At 37.0% G+C, this 17185-nt stretch overlaps 1 pseudogene; it reads right to left on the reverse strand.

Annotated features, from left to right (window-relative positions):
- LOC149150705 (calcineurin B-like protein 10 pseudogene) overlaps nucleotides 1-16868 on the reverse strand; it is a 35299-nt pseudogene extending 18431 nt beyond the window's left edge.
- Nucleotides 16869-17185: the final 317 nt, after the last annotated feature.

Genomic DNA, 17185 nt, shown 5'->3' on the forward strand with positions numbered 1-17185 from the left:
TAGTATGGGATCCCACAAATTCTTCTTCTATCTTTGGTGGAAAGGTGGTGCAAGGTGGAGATTGAAGTCTCCTTCAAGTTGGTTCCTGAGAATAGTTTGGGGTGGAAGGGTGGTGTTAGGGTAGTATATTTGAGCTAGCAAGGTGTCTGAGCATCTTTCCAATTGGTGTTGGTAAAACCAGGGTGTTGGTGCATCCTTTCAGGGAGTTGGTGCTTCTTTCTAAAACTGAATAATTTTCTAATAGAGTAATAGGGTGTTGGTGCTTCTTGATAAAACTAAATAATTTTGTAACAGAGTAATAGGGTGTTGGTGCTTCCCTTCAGTTGTTGCTAATAAATTATTGTACTCGTCAAATATTAGAAATAATTTCATGGTTTTCTCCCACATTAGGTTTCTACATAAAATTTATTGTTATTGTTCATGTGATGTGATGTGATATTACTTATCTGATTTGATTTATGATTACAACATTTAATGCTCTAAAAAGTGAAAATTTATTTTAAATTAAGTGAAATATAAATTCACCCCCCTCTTAGTATTTCCAACAATCGCTATCAGAGTAGGTTCCTTCACAACAATCTAACAATTGGAATGAAGATCATGGATTGCAACATAAATGGAACTCTATTATTTAACAAAAAAAACTATGTGGTTTGGAGCAGAAGGATGAGAGAATTTGTGGAAGAAAAAGGAATTTTTGTTTGGAGCATTGTATAAAGTGGATACAAAGCACCAACTGTATAAATTCCTTGTAGATTCAAACTGCTAATTGTAATTTACTAAAACAATAGACTTGAATATATTCTACTCATCAGTGGAAACAATTAAAAGATCGCGAAATCACACAGCATACAAGATAAAGAATTCAATAAACACATTACATAATGATTTCCTGGGGAAATCCACAGCTAAAAACCCCTGCTAAAAACCCATGTTATCTATATATTTCATTAGTAAAAAAATATGATAAGATTACAATGTTTTACTCAAGCTCGAGCAACCTCTGAACTATCTCTATCTGTCTTAGAGCTTCCTTGACTAACTCTGGCAAACACTTAATCCATTTCATAGCCTTTCAAGCACCTACTTCCATGTTTTGTTTCCTTGGGAATTAGCCCCTATTAAGTAGGGAAATTCCTCAATTGGAATTGTGCAATCCTCATAGGCCTTCTGAGTCTATCTGCATGAACCACCTATATAATTCAGATGATTATACAATTGATAGTACACTATCCCTGAAATTCAATCTCAACTGGGTAACTCTCATATCAGAAATTCCTAAGTTATTTATGAGTGAATCATCAGTTAACTGGTTGATCACTATAGGCAACACCACACTACTAGACCTCCCACTAGTTCCTCCAACAGTTAGAACTAGTTTAACTGACTTTAACTCAGTTAAACTGAATTAATTAACTACAACTCAAAATAAACTCAACCAAGGCTCCTATAAAGTAGGAGACACCCTACATGACTCAAGTTAGACCCTTAACTCGAATCAACTGAGAAAACTAAGTCAAATTAACTTAGTTAACTAATACAAGTTGTCATGTAACGTGGAATTACAATTTTATTCCTAATTTAATTCAAGAAAAAAATTAAATTAGAATATTTCTTGATGCCATTTTAAATTTTCTTGTTGCAATTTTCAACACTTCCTCTCAATAAGAAAGGGATTCATATATATGTCGATCTAGTACCTTTGGAATGTTTTGCATGCAACTCTTGTCACTATTGCTTTTTCTACTACAACATTTGCAACCAAAAATAATCCAAACAAAATAAATGAATCAACTGTCTCCAAATGTCTACTGGGAAAAAATGTGCTGTTGAATTTGCTACTAAGCCTCATACTTTGCTTTCAACACTGCTATGCACTCCTCAATATTTGACTAACACTAATCCTCCTTCTACTGAATATTGTGGGCCCCTGTAGCAAGGTAATGATTCATGAGACAAAAATGCCTCAATGGACCCTACCAAAATGTTTCCACTCTTGGGACTTGTTGCGGCCAGCAACAACCCCCCTTTTATTTAGTGTTATTCCTAATACTAAATAATTGGGGACCCTTATTTAAAAAATCAAGTTAGTGCTTAAATTTCATTTTCGAATAAAACTTACCATCATAAGCTTAGGAAATTCCCTTGAAAAATCTAAAAAATCTAAGTTTTATGATAAGGTAAGACAAAATCTTTCTTTAGGAAATATCGCATCGCAAAAAGATGACAGGATACCACCTTACAAACCGAATTCCAACATTGCAAGATCGCGATACGCAACAATAAAATATCGCATCGCATACATCAAGCACAACTTACATTTAAAACACTTTAATTTGTTGATATGCGATGACGCCAATCGCAAATCACATTTCGTAGAAAACAGAATAACAAAGATTGCCATATATCACGTTCCTGCGATCCGCGATATTGAGATATTGCGATTTCGCGATACAGCGACAATGCGATAATGCAATGTCACGAGCGATCAACTCTGCGATGTTACAATTCTACGATGTTGTGATTCCGCGATATTGCGATCTGCAATATTGCGAAGCAAATCGCAAAATCGCTTCATCGCAGATCTTTCAGGCACGTGGTTCAAAAAAATATTTTCCATAAACTGACCCCTGGTTATGCGCTTTAATGCTAATAAATGAGTAAGTTGCCAGTTATTAATGGAATATGTTTTCGTGCTTATCGAAAAATCATCTCACGTAAGGTGGTATACTTTATCTATCTTCGGCATTTAAAACTTTCCCATCACCCTTCCTTGTCATTATTTTCACTTCACTTGTGAATTACAGGAACGGAGAACAGAGAATGATACAAAGCAATACGCAGGATAAAATGGGAAAGAAATGCAAAGTTCCGAGCTCTGAAGAAAAAGAAATGGCGCCCTTGTATACAGACACGGCCTGCAACAGAGACGCAAGAATTGCTATGTGGGAGGGCATGTATAATCTGATTGAGGAGGAGAATCCCAAAGTAATGGAAGTTACTGCTACTGCGGGCTCAAATAGTTCTTCTGAGGCATCCATCACAGATCTAGCTTGCTCATTCTTACATCGGATAGCAGCAAGGCCCAAAATTCTCCCATACACGGACATGGTTAAGTGGATACTGGACAGCAATAATATCAGAAATAGACAGTTTAAGGCTCAGGGTCAAGAGCTTATGGATTCATTATTTTCACAAAATTTGAACTTTATATCCGCTAAAAGGAAAAAGCGCAAAAGGCAAAAAACGCATCAAGGAAGCCCGAATTAAGAAACGAAGGCAGTTTCCGAGCGCTAATCGCACATCGCTGAGAAAAATTTCTTGAAAAGGAAAGCTTCTAATTGCTCAGTCACCTGCAAGCCTCAAAAATTGCAAGAAAGCAACGATAGCGACCGAATGGAAGCAGAAGGCCCAAGAAAAGGCAGAAGCAATCCAAGGGTTAACCAAGTTGAACTGGGATTATTACTGGGCATACTTGGTAAAGCCACATAGCCAGTGGATGACTCTTAAGTGTATCATCAATTCGGCCGAAAAGATGGTGCCAGCTCTTGTTGATTCGGTTTTCTCAGCTGAGCTAAAATCGGGAGTCGGCCAACCGACTCTTCTCAAACAGATGTTGCATGCGTGTGATTTCAAAGACCAGATACAGAAGTAGTTTTAATTTTAGATTCAATTTTAGTTTTAATTTTGTTTTATTTTCTTGAAATTAGGACGGTCATTTAAACGGCATCCTACATTTTTGTAATAATTTATTTTTAGATTTAGTTAGTAGTATTTAAACCCTTCTCATGCATTTAGAGAAGGGTCATGAAATTTATCAAAAACTTATCCCCGGAACTTGCACTTCTGTACCCTCTGAGGAGGTTTTGATGAATGAATGGAACAGGATTTATTGATATAATTTGCATTTGATATTTGCTACTGATGTTGCACTTTTGTACTCTTAGTGGATGTTTGATCAAGAAGAGATAAATCATTATCGCTTGAAGCTCATGAGTAGGACTAGTTATAAATGGTACTTCTATCTCTTAACTATTTATGCCCTTATGTTAAAGTGATTTTCATGTTCAATTATTTATATATTGATGTATGAATGCCTGAGTTATCATTTGGCACTTTGTACGGTGATAGATATTTATTTATGCTTAATGTATGAATAGCTTATTATGCGATATGTTTTTCACAACTGTTTCGTCTAACTTTTTATACGAAGTGGTTCATCTTTATTGAATTCTTTTCTCATAACAGTTGAATGATCTTTATTACCAGTTGTTATTTGAAATCATTTTAGATCGCATAAAAGAAAGGTTACACCCCGGGTTAGTGTAGATTTAGATATTTCTGCTTATTAGAATACAATTTCCATATTATTAGATTAGAGTTAGAGTAAAAGTATTCCATTTAGAAACTGTTAGAAAGAAAAATATCAATCCATCATACACACACACAAATTGGGAAACTGGTCCCATATCCCTAGTCGGATCCACTATACCAAATGGAAAAGGAGCTGCTAACCAAGGTTCGGACCGGGTGGGTATCCCCCTTGTTGTAGACCCGATTTTCAGGACTTCAACATATTTGGCGCTAGAAGGAGGGCCCCGAACTGTGAATGGAAAGTAAATCTAAATCTAAATACCATTCTGAGAGTAAATCGCCCTCACCATCTCCCCCGACTTCTCCGTTGCATTTAAATCCAGAATCAGAAGTCGTTGGAGCAACAGCCGCTGCTACAAACCCTGTCATTTCAGAACAATCTACTATTGAACCTCCTGAAGTTGAATCTTTGATTCACAAACTTCAGCGACTTTCTATATCTCCTCAAAAATCTGATAAATCTCAAGGAAGCGTGACTTCGCAATATAACCCTACTCATCCTCTTACTAGGTTAAAAAGCGAAAAGTTTGGTGTTCAACCAACCAAATTACCTTTACCTACAAGGAAGAGAGCAAGGAAGTCTCCTAAAGGTTCTGATAGCGAGACTCTTTCATCATCATCATCCATCTCAACCTCTTCACCGCGAAGTCAACCATCCACTCCTCCACTTCAGGTCATTGTCCATCAGCCTACTGGAACTTCCGCAACTCCTTCTCAACCATTTGGAGTCATAATATCCTCATCTTCTCAACTGCAAGGATCATCTTCTGCACTTTCCTCTATTAGTAGTTCAGCGATGGCCCAATCTCCATGGAATAACCCAGGGGCAGTCTTAATGCCTGCACCCTTGAGTCAGCTACCGGCCCATCCTAAAAAATGGTTGCCTAAGTTTAATCCTGAGGCAGGCATGCTAGCGGAAGAACATATAAATAACTTTATGCTATCCATAAATCTCAATGGAGTTGTTAACGAAGATGTCGTTGTTTGACTTTTTCCTTATACTTTGCAAGGAACAACCAGATCATGGTATTTCTCATTACCATCTGGATCTATTACTAGTTGGGACATCTTCCAAGAACAATTCCTGACCAAGTTCGGTGATGACAAGTCTACAACAACACTGATCAATGACTTGTCTAACCTTAAGGCCGAGTTAAGAGAACCTATCAAAGATTTCAATTTACGTTTCAATAAAATCTTAAACAAAATTCCTACTGCTTCTCAGCCTAGCGAAGAAGTGCGAAGTGAATGGTACATTACCGCTTTACCATAAAACTTAGCAATCTTTGTTGATAGGGCTAACAAAACAACCTTAGTTGAAAATGTGAAAGAAGCAATAGCAGTAGAGAAATGTATTATGGCCCTAGAAAAGAAAAATGCGATAGAAGAACGAAAATCTAAGAAGGTTTCTGTCAAAGAAGATCCTAAGAAAAAACAATCAAAAGATCCATTCGATTTAGAATGATTACAAAAAGTTTTGAAGACCATGTATAACGAAATGGTCGACATTAAGAAACAAGTGGCGGAAACTTCTTCTAAAAAGCCATACAGGCCTTTTAAAATAAATCCTTCAACTAATTCCAAACCCCCTAACGCTATTAAAAATGTTGAATCAGAAGAAGAAGAAGAAGAGGAAAACGCTACTGAAGAACATACCGATGAAGAAGAAGTTGTAGAGTTACAAGGTATGTGGGATTTCATCCTCCCAGATGAAGAGGATCAAGAGGCATTCCCGGTTAGTACTCGCAGCAGAAATCAACTTGATCCTCCTCAACCTACACCTAAGCCAAAGAGCGCAAGCTCGATGACTAAGGATAAAGTTGCAGCCAAGAAAACATCACCTAAAGCGACTCAAACCAGCCCAGTCCAAACAGACACATCAACTCCATCTAAAACGCTAATCGTTTCGGATGAAATGGAGTATAATATCATAGAAGATATGAAAAAGACTAGGGCCAATATTACTCTTTTTGAATTGAGCAAGTTAAAACACCAACAAAAAGTACTTTTGAAAGAATTACATGCTGTACCAGTTGCACCTTTACCAACCGCTGTAATCTCTCAAGCTTCCCATGATATGGGAAGACCTCCAACTAATACGATGAATAAGGTCGATCCAAACGATATTGCCTTAATTGGAGGAAGATCGAGATCTCATACTCCCCCATTTCTCCTTACTTATGAAATTTTCAATAAAAACGTGCATAATTGCTTAGTCGATTCTGGAGCTTCATCGAATATTTTACCAAGGTCAATATGTGAAAAATTGAACGTTCAACCACAGAAATCCGTTGTGCGCATAGTTCAGATAGATCGATCGCAAGTCGAAGTGATTGGTGAATTAAATCAGGTTACCATAAGGTTGTCATCCAACCCAAAGGTATGTCAAGTTATCGACATTTTAGTTGTTGATATTCCGAAATTTTATGGCTTAATTCTTAGCAGAGATTGGTCAGAAAAACTTCATGGATACTTTGCAACTGACTGGTCGCATATGTGGCTCCCTTACAATGGTAAACCAAACCAAATAAAATTTGAACGCGAACGACATCATAAATACATAGTAACAGAACTCGAGGGAGAAAATGAACCAGTAGCATATAATTCTAACATCATTGGCAACTATTCAGTAGATTCTTTCCTAGGAAATTTTAATGCTCATACTTCACCTTACTTAGAACATTCTGTTTTATCTCAAGTAGAAAATTTCTCTCAAACAAATAGTTCTAAATGCATTAATTTTATAGATAGTCCAATAAATAAATCTTTGTTTTGGAAACTATTTTTTGATGGTTCTAAGTCTAACGAAGGAGCAGGAGCAGGATGCGTGTTAGTAAGTCCAGATGGAGATAAAACTATGCTAACTTGCATACACGAATTTGAGTGCACCAACAATACCGCAGAATATGAGGCTCTACTCCAAGGGTTATACAAAGCAATCGGACTAGACGTCAAATACCTGCAAGTTTTCGAAGATTCTGAAATTGTAATCAGACAGGTACGTAATTCTGTACACTGTTTATCAGGTCATTTAAAGCATTACCAATCTTTAGTTCAAGATCTGACTGAACATTTTATAGCATTTAATATTTCATCAATTCCCAGACTCTAGAATGCTAGCGCAAACCTCCTAGCCAACGTAGCTTCCAAGCTCATTCCTTCAGAAGATTTTAGCCCTAACTGATTTTCAATTGAGTTAATTTTTAGACCATCTATTCCTGATAACATTACCAATTGGAGGATTTTCAACGACGATCCTGATATCGTGAGTTTCCTCACATCTGAAGGATCCTACACCAATCAAATAATTGACGAAGACCAACATGACCAACAATTGCAACAGGATAGTACTAACAATGCTATACCTAAATTAGTAGTCAAATTAGAAGACCTTTATGATTTGAAAGATTGATTCAAAAGATCTACCAATTCAAAACTCCAAAGTTCAACTTTGAATTATGAATTAGTAAATCTAGGAACTGATGCCAAACCACATAATATCAACCTAGGCCTTGGCCTAGCCCCTGAAGAAAAATTAGCATATATCCGTCTCTTGAGACAATACAAAAGTGTCTTTGCTTGGAATTACGATGAACTCAAAACATACGACACCTCCATCATCCAACATACTATCCCAATGATTGATAATGAAAAACTTGTCCAACAAAAGTTGAGAAAGATCCATCCCAATTTAGAAAATCAGATTAAAATTGAACTCAATAAGTTATTGAAAGCCAAAATAATCTTTCCCGTTAGACATTCTAAATGGGTCTCCAATATGGTACCTGTTAGAAAGAAAAATGGAGATATTAGAATCTGCATTGACTTTCGAAACCTTAACAAGGCCTGCCAAAAGGATAATTTTCCTTTGCCTCCCATGGAAAAAATACTGCATGCAGTTGCGGGCTCAGAATTAATGTCATTCTTGGATGGATTCTCAGGATACAACCAAGTGTTGGTACATCCCAACGATCAATTAAAAACTACATTCAGAACTAAGTGGGGCACATATGCATATCAAAAGATGCCATTTGGATTGATTAACGCGGGTGCCACATTTCAAAGAGCCATGGACATCGCATTCAAGGGGTTAGTTAATAAATCAGTGGTAATCTATTTGGATGATATAACTGTTTATTCCCAGAAACGAAACAACCATCTCAGAGATTTAAAACAAATCTTCCAATGTTGTTTAAGGTATGGGATTTCGCTTAACCTGAAAAAATCCTTTTTCGCATTAAGCGAAGGAAAACTTCTAGGATTCATAGTGTCAAAATCTGGAATTCACATAGATCCTGACAGAATCAAATAAATTTCCACAGTACCCCTACCTCACAACAACAAAGCCATGCAATCTTTCCTTGGCCAGATTAACTTTGTAAAGAGATTCATTCCAGACTTTTCAAGAATCGTGTCTCCTTTACAAGCCATGATAAAAAAGAACGCAAATTTTAAATGGGGCCAAGACGAACATAAGGCATTCAATCTGATCAAACAAGCAATTATCAATGCTCCATCTTTAGCAACTCCAAATTTTTCCGATCCTTTTATATTGTATACATTTGCCTCGGATAGATCATATGCTGCGATACTCACTCAAGAAAATCAAGAAAAGGCAGAAACCCCAATTGCTTTTTTCAGTTCCAATTTACAAGGAGCTGAGTTGAATTATTCAGATGTGGAAAAACAAGCTTATGCTGTTTTTAAAGAAATTAAATATTTCAGACCTTTTTTACTCAAAACACATACCAAGATCATAGTACCATTTCCAGCTATAAGAAATCTTCTAGTACAGAAGGATGTGGGTGAGAAAAGGGCCAATTGGGTTACTGCCTTACAGGAATATGATGTAGAAATCAAACCAGCAAGTATCGTAAAAGGTCAAGGCTTTTGCAAAATGCTGGTAGGAGCATCGCTAATGTCCGAAAATCCATCTGCAGAGATACAAGTGTACGAGGTAAGCCTAAACGATGCTGAGTCATTATAGGCTAATATTATTTGTTATCTAAAGAATGGATATGCTCCTTCAAACCTTGATCATACCAAGAAAAGAGCCCTAAGGTTAAAAGCCAAACAATATCAACTCGTGATTGACGTTCTTTTCAGAATAAATTATGATTTTGTTCTCCTTAGATGTCTTGAGAAAGCTGAAGCTGAAAAAGTCTTGCAGGAACTCCACGATGGGCCAGCAGGCGGACACTACGCTGGAGACACTACTGCTCATAAAATTTTGCACGCAGGCTATTACTGGCCCACATTATTCAAAGACGCACATAATTACGTGAGGAAATGTCAAGTCTGTCAAATCGCTGCTGGAAGGCAAAAGAAACCATCCTTGCCACTGCAACCAGTTACCATTGAACAACCTTTCGATCAGTGGGGATTGGACATAATAGGTGAGATCGTTCCTCACTCTTCTAAATAGCATAGATATATCCTTACAACAACATATTACTTTACTAAATGGGTAGAAGCAGTCCCACTCAAGACGGCTAACGCTAAAAATATCATCAAGTTCATAGATCAGTTCATAATCACCAGGTTTGGGTTTCCTTCCGCTTTAATGTTTGATAATGCATCATATTTTTCTGGTAATGCAATGACTGAATTTGCACTCAAAAGGGGTTTCAAGCTTAAATACTCTGCCAATTATTACCCACAAGGGAATGGGTTAGCTGAATCTACAAATAAGAACTTAATTAGGATCATTAAGCGAACCATTGACCAAAATCATAAAAATTGGCATAAGTATTTAATATATGCTTTATGGGCAGATCGAATAACGCAGAAAGCCTCTATCGGCACTTCTCCCTTTAATTTAGTTTATGGGAAAGAAGTGGTTCTTCCAACACATCTGGCAATTCCCTCTTTAGCCTTGGTTCAATATATTGATGAAGCACCAACTTCTTCCTTACAACTAAGGCAGCTGGAATTAATTAAGTTAGAAGAACAACGAGAACGGTCTGATAACTCACACCCATCACTAAGCATTAGTGAAGGCTTCTTTTGATTCCAATATGATATCCAGAAAAGATTTTCAAATGGGAGATATAGTTTTAAAATGGGACAAGGCTCATGAGGAAAAGGGGAAACATACAAAATTTCAAAGAGTGTGGCTTGGTCCTTTTCAAATCATAGAAGTCATAGGTCCGTCTACTTTCATGTTACAAGATTTAACAGGGAAAAGAGATTCTTTACCTGTTAATGGTCAAATCCTTAAAAAATATTTTCCAGAGAAGATCATTCTTCTATTTTTGTAGAGTAGTTGTTTTTCTTTCCGTAATAAAATCGGTTGTAAATGGTTACATTTGAGATTCACAAAAAAGACACAAATTCGCCTCTAGATTTTGTTTTTTCACTTGTATAAATAGAATTCTTTCTGAAAAATTGATCATTACTATTGAAAGATACAGTTAAAGACTCTAGACCTAGAAATGATATTAGTTTCGACTTTGTAAATTTGATGAAAAGCCACCTTTAGTTAGAAATTGTTTTATTTCAGTCAAATGAAAGGTATCAATAACTAAAAAATGAAGGTTCTCTATAGAAAGGCTCTTTCCAAAAACTCTATCATTGTCGTCCAGAGCTGTCTTAAGGAAACAATGACTTCCTCCCCACCTAGGAAACTACAATATTCAGAGAATGAACCAAAGATACACTTTAACTTAAAGAGTAAGAGGTCTCATCACGAGCCGACTTATCATGATCATAGATGTTATAGCTTGCTGACTTTGCCAAATACTGCATACCACAACAGGGCAATGACTCAAGATTGTTGCAATCAAAAGACAAGGGGTCTCATCACGAGCCAGCTTGTTCAGCAAAGTTATAAATCAGTGAATGACTGTGTCATGAATTGGCTACCAAACCAAGACATTGTTCTTTAAGGATAAAAAAGAAAATGAAAGCAAAAAGTGTGGAAATGGATTTTTCTTTGAAAAGTTGTAAATTTCTCTAAGTAGGATACAGGATCATTGTTGGATAATAGGTAACCCTGTCGAAGCTATAAACACTTGCTGGCAGCAGAGGCTCTACCTATGACAAATGAGCATATTTAAAATTGATTTACAGAGAAGACTTTATTTTTATCTTTATAAACCAAGTAATGATTGATGTAGATACAAGGACTAGCTTGAGGGAGTAAATAATTAAAGTTGAAAAAAGAAGAAACGAAATATCATTGATAGGCAAAAGCACAATGTACTTAGTCTTTCTATAGTAAAGTTTAATTTTCCGGAAAATTTTCTGTTTTGGAAGTTTTGAAAATTCAAAAGAACAGCAGAGATAACTAGTTCTTTCAAGTGAATCACCAATTGTTGTGGCCAGCAACAACCCCCCTTTTATTTAGTGTTATTCCTAATACTAAATAATTGGGGACCATTATTTAAAAAATCAAGTTAGTGCTTAAATTTCCTTTTTGAATAAAACTTACCATCATAAGCTTAGGAAATTCCCTTGAAAAATCTAAAAAATCTAAGTTTTATGATAAGGTAAGACAAAATCTTTCTTTAGGAAATATCGCATCGCAAAAAGATGACAACATACCACCTTACAAACCGAATTCCAACATTGCGATATCGCGATACGTGATAATAAAATATCGAATCGCATACATCAAGCACAACTTACATTTAAAACACTTTAATTTGCCGATATGCGATGACGTCGATCGCAAATCGCATTTCACAGAAAACAGAATAACAAAGATTGCCATATATAACGTTCCTGCGATCTGCAATATTGCGATTTCGCGATACAGCGACAATGTGATAATGTGATGTCACGAGTGATCAACTCTGCGATGTTACGATTCTACGATGTTGTGATTCCACGATATTGCGATCTGCGATATTGCGAAGCAAATCGCAAAATCGCTTCATCGCAGATTTTTCAAGCGCGTGGTTCAAAAAATATATTTTCCATAAACTGACACCTGGTTATGCACTTTAATGCTAATAAATGAGTTAGCTTCCAGTTATTAATGGAATCTGGTTTCGTGCTTATCAAAAAATAATCTCACGTAAGGTGGTATACTTTATCTATCTTCTGCATTTAAAAGTTTCCCATCACCCTTCCTTGTCATTATTTTCACTTCACTTGTGAATTGCAAGAACGGAGAACAGAAAACGATACAAAGCAATACGTAGGATAAAATGGGAAAGAAAAGCAAAGTTTCGAGCTCTGAAGAAAAAGAAATGGCGCCCTTGTATACAGACACCGCCTGCAACAGAGACGCGGGAATTGCTACATGGGAGGGCATGTATAATCTGCTTGAGGAGGAGAATCCCAGAGTAATGGAAGTTACTGCTACTGTGATCTCAAATAGTTCTTCTGAGGCATCCATCACAGATCTAGCTTGCTCATTCTTACACCGGATAGCAGCAAGGCCCAAAATTCTCCCATACACGGACATGGTTAAGTGGATACTGGACAGCGTTGATATCAGAAATAGACAGTTTAAGGCTCAGGGTCAAGAGCTTATGGAATCATTATTTTCACAAAATTTGAACTTTATATCCGCTAAAAGGAAAAAGCGCAAAAGGCGAAAAACGCATCAAGGAAGCCCGGATCAAGAAACGGAGGCAGTTTCCGATGCGCGATTAGCGCCTAGCGCTAATCGCGCATCACTGAGAAAAATTTCTTGAAAAGGAAAGCTTCTAATTGCTCAGTCACCTGCAAGCCCCGAAAATTGCAAGAAAGCAATGATAGAGACCGAATGGAAGCAGAAGGCCCAAGAAAAGGTAGAAGCAATCCAAGGGTTAACCAAGTTGAACTGGGATTATTACTGGGCATACTTGGTAAAGCCACATAGCCAATGGATGACTCTTAAGTGTATCATCAATTCCGCTGAAAAGATGGCACCATCTCTTGTCGATTCGTTTTTCTCATCTCAGCTAAAATCGGAAGTCAGCCAGCCGACTCTTCTCAAACAAATGTTGCATGTGTGCGATTTCAAATACCAGATACAGAAGTAGTTTTAATTTTAGATTCAATTTTAGTTTTAATTTTGTTTTATTTTCCTGAAATAAGGACGGTCATTTAAACCGCATCCTACATTTTTGTAATAATTTATTTTTAGATTTAGTTAGTAGTATTTAAACCCTTCTCATGCATTTAGAGAAGGGTCCTAAAATTTATCAAAAACTTATCCCCAGAACATGCACTTCTGTACCCTCTGAGGAGGTTTTGATGAATGAATGGAACAGGATTTATTGATATTTGCATTTGATATCTGCTACTAATGTTGCACTTTTGTACTCTTAGTGGATGTTTGATCAAGAAGAGATAAATCATTATCGCTTGAAGCTCATGAGTAGGACTAGTTATAAATGGTACTTCTATCTCTTAACTATTTATGCCCTTGTGTTAAAGTGATTTTCATGTTCAGTTATTTATATATTGATGTATGAATGCCTGAGTTATCATTTGGCACTTTTGTACGGTGATAGCTATTTATTTATGCTTAATGTATGAATAGCTTATTATGCGATATGTTTTTCACAACTGTTTCGTCTAACTTTTTATACAAAGTGGTTCATCTTTATTGAATTCTTTTCTCATAACAGTTGAATGATCTTTATTACCAGTTGTTATTTGAAATCATTTTAGATCGCATAAAAGAAAGGTTACACCCCGGGTTAGTGTAGATTTAGATATTTCTGCTTATTAGAATACAATTTCCATATTATTAGATTAGAGTTAGAGTAAAAGTATTCCATTTAGAAACTGTTAGAAAGAGAAATATCAGTCCATCATACACACACACACGAATTGGGAAACTGGTCCCATATCGCCAGTCGGACCCACTATACTAAACGGAAAGGAGCTGCTAACCAAGGTCCGGACCGGGTGGGTATCCCTCTTGTTGTAGACCCGATTTTCGGGGCTTCAACAGGACTATTGCTTCACATCGCCCCACCTCTCACCTGGAGTTATGGATGCATATGGTCCCTATTCCCACTTGGCTCAAAATTCCCCCCTACTGGAGGTCTCTGCTTGAGTGGATATCTCCACTCGGCTTCATCTCTGCTTCTACAATTGTGATTGCTCCACACTTTGTTGAGACTACTTCTGAGGTTACATGTTGAGTGGTAATTCATTCTCCCTCTCAACCACCAAGTATCTAACCTTTGCCTTACTCCTCAAGGCTTTGCATGCATATTCTACCTCAAGTGCATACAAGTTCTTGACTCGCACACCGATCTTCTTCACCCATCCCATGGCGATGTGTCTAATGGAAACCTTTCCTTTTCTAAATATCACATTATTTCCATGGTCTTCTAATACCGTGATGAAAAAAAGATTCTTCTTTAGTCCTAGAACAAACAATACATCTTTGAGTCTGAGAGGGGAGCCAAAATCCCTCTGAAAATTAACTATATTGATTCCAGTCGCGCTATACCTCCCATCATCTACAAACTCTATGTTCTTCTTGAGGTATTTCTCCTCCAAGTCGCTGAAGAAATCTCTATTCCTTATCATATGGAATGAGGCACTGCTGTCGAGATACCACATGCTTCCCATTACTGTGCTTGACATGCATGAAATGAGAGTAAAATTGTGTTCAAATTGTGAAGCTAGAGCTTCACTTATCGATGCTATTGCAGGCTCCTTCTTACTTGCTTTCTTCTAGGACATTTCGTGGCATAATGCCCGAACTCATGACAATGAAAACACTTGATGTTGGACAAGTATTTCTTCTTTCCCTCCTCACCTTGGGACTTATTTCCCTTAGATTTCTTTCCTTTTTTTACTAATTCAAATTCCTCTTCCACTTCTTTGGATGATGTCTCTTCTTTGGTGTTTCGTCAAATCTCCTCTTACACCAAGTCAGACCACAAACGCTCCCACTATGGTAGCTTCTCCCTCCCATATACAGAATCTTGGTAACTGTACCGGCTCTTCGAAAGGCCTATAAATTCTCAGCTTACCAGATCATCTTTAACAACTGTAACACCAACACTTCCAAGCTCATCTCGACAATGGATGAACTAGATCAAGTACTTTGGTATTGTGTCGCCCATCTCCATCTTGATTTTCCTGAGCTTGTCCTTTAGTACTAGCTTCCTGTGGTCACTTCTATTTTGGAACAGGTTTTTCAAGGCATTGCACATTGCATATGGAGTCTCCTTACCATTGGAGGTTTGAGATAGTATGATCTCAAACTCCTTCTAGGATAATCCTTCTCTCCTTTGTAACAAATTTTCTTCACTCTGCCAGATCTTGAGCATGTTGGAAGCTTAGGAATATCTTTGTATGTGAATTTCTTAATCCCATTGTCTTCCAGCATTGCCTCCATCCTATCCTTCCAAGAAATATAGTTCGAACTACCCTCAAGGTCATATTCGAGTCTCAACCCATAGAACGACATCCTACTGGATCTGAAGTATGATACTACAAATTCGATTTCACCTGCAAAATACAAACTCGTATTATCCTCTTCTAGAGTGATTTCTTCTCTGATACCATGTAAAACTTCCCTATAGATTCAAACGACTAATTGTACTTTAATAAAACAATAGAATTGAGTCTACTCTACTCATCAGTGGAAACAATTAATCGATCAAGAAATCATGAAGCATACAGAGAAAGAATTAAATCAACACATTACACAATTATTTCCTAAGGAAATCCATAACTAAAAACCCCTGCTATCTATATATTACATTAGTCAGAAAATATGAGAAGATTACAATGCTTTTCTCAAGCCTGAGCAACCTCTGCACTATCTTTATCTATCTCGCAGCTTCCTAGGCTGACTCTGGCCAACACTTAGCTAATTTCCTAGCCTTCCAAGCTCCTACTTCCTTGCATTGTTCAATGAGGAATTATGCCTCTATTTAATAGGAATTTTCCTCCATTATAGTGTGCAGTTCCTTTAGGCTCTTCCTCTGACTGCATGCACGACCTATACAATTCAAATGATTATACAAATGATTTTTACTAATTCAAATTCCTCTTCCACTTCTTTGGATGAGGTCTCGTCTTTGGTGTTTCATCAAATCTCCTCTTGCACCATGTCAAACCACAAATGCTCCCAATGTGGTAGCTTCTCCCTCCCATTTACGAAATCTTGGTAGTTGTACCAGCTCTTGGGAAGGCCTAGAAGTTCTAGGCTTACCAGATCATCTTTAACAACTGTAACACCAACACTTCCAAGCTCATCTCGACAATGGATGAACTAGGTCAAGTACTTTGGTATTGTGTTACCCATCTCCATCTTGATTTTCCTGAGCTTGTCCTTTAGTACCAGCTTCTTGTGGTCACTGCTATTTTGAAACAGGTTTGTCAAGGCATTCCACATTGCATATGGAGTCTCCTTACCATTGGAGGTTTGAGATAGTATGATCTCAAACTCCTTCTAGGATAATCCTTCTCTCCTTTGTAACACATTTTCTCCACTCTACCAGATCTTGAGCATCAGTTGTTAGAGGCTTCAGAATATCTTTGTATATGAATTGATTAATCCAATTGTCTTCCAACACTGCCTCCATCTTGTCCTTCCAAGAAATATAGTTCGAACTACCCTCAAGGTCATATTCGAGTCTCAATCCGTAGAACGACATCCTACTGGATCTGAAGTATGATACTGCAAATTTGATTTCACCTGCAAAATACAAACTCGTATTATCCTCTTCTAGAGTGATTTCTACTCCGATACCATGTAAAAATTCCTTATAGATTCAAATGACTAATTGTAATTTACTAAAACAATAGAATTGAGTCTACTCTACTCATCAGTGGAAACAATTAATCGATCGAGAAATAATGAAACATACAAGAGAAAGAATTAAATCAACACTTTACACAA

This window comes from Pinus tabuliformis, chromosome 9 (genome assembly GCF_031772625.1).
Source record: "Pinus tabuliformis cultivar Carrire ecotype Pingquan chromosome 9, CPIR1, whole genome shotgun sequence".
NCBI lineage: Eukaryota > Viridiplantae > Streptophyta > Pinopsida > Pinales > Pinaceae > Pinus > Pinus tabuliformis.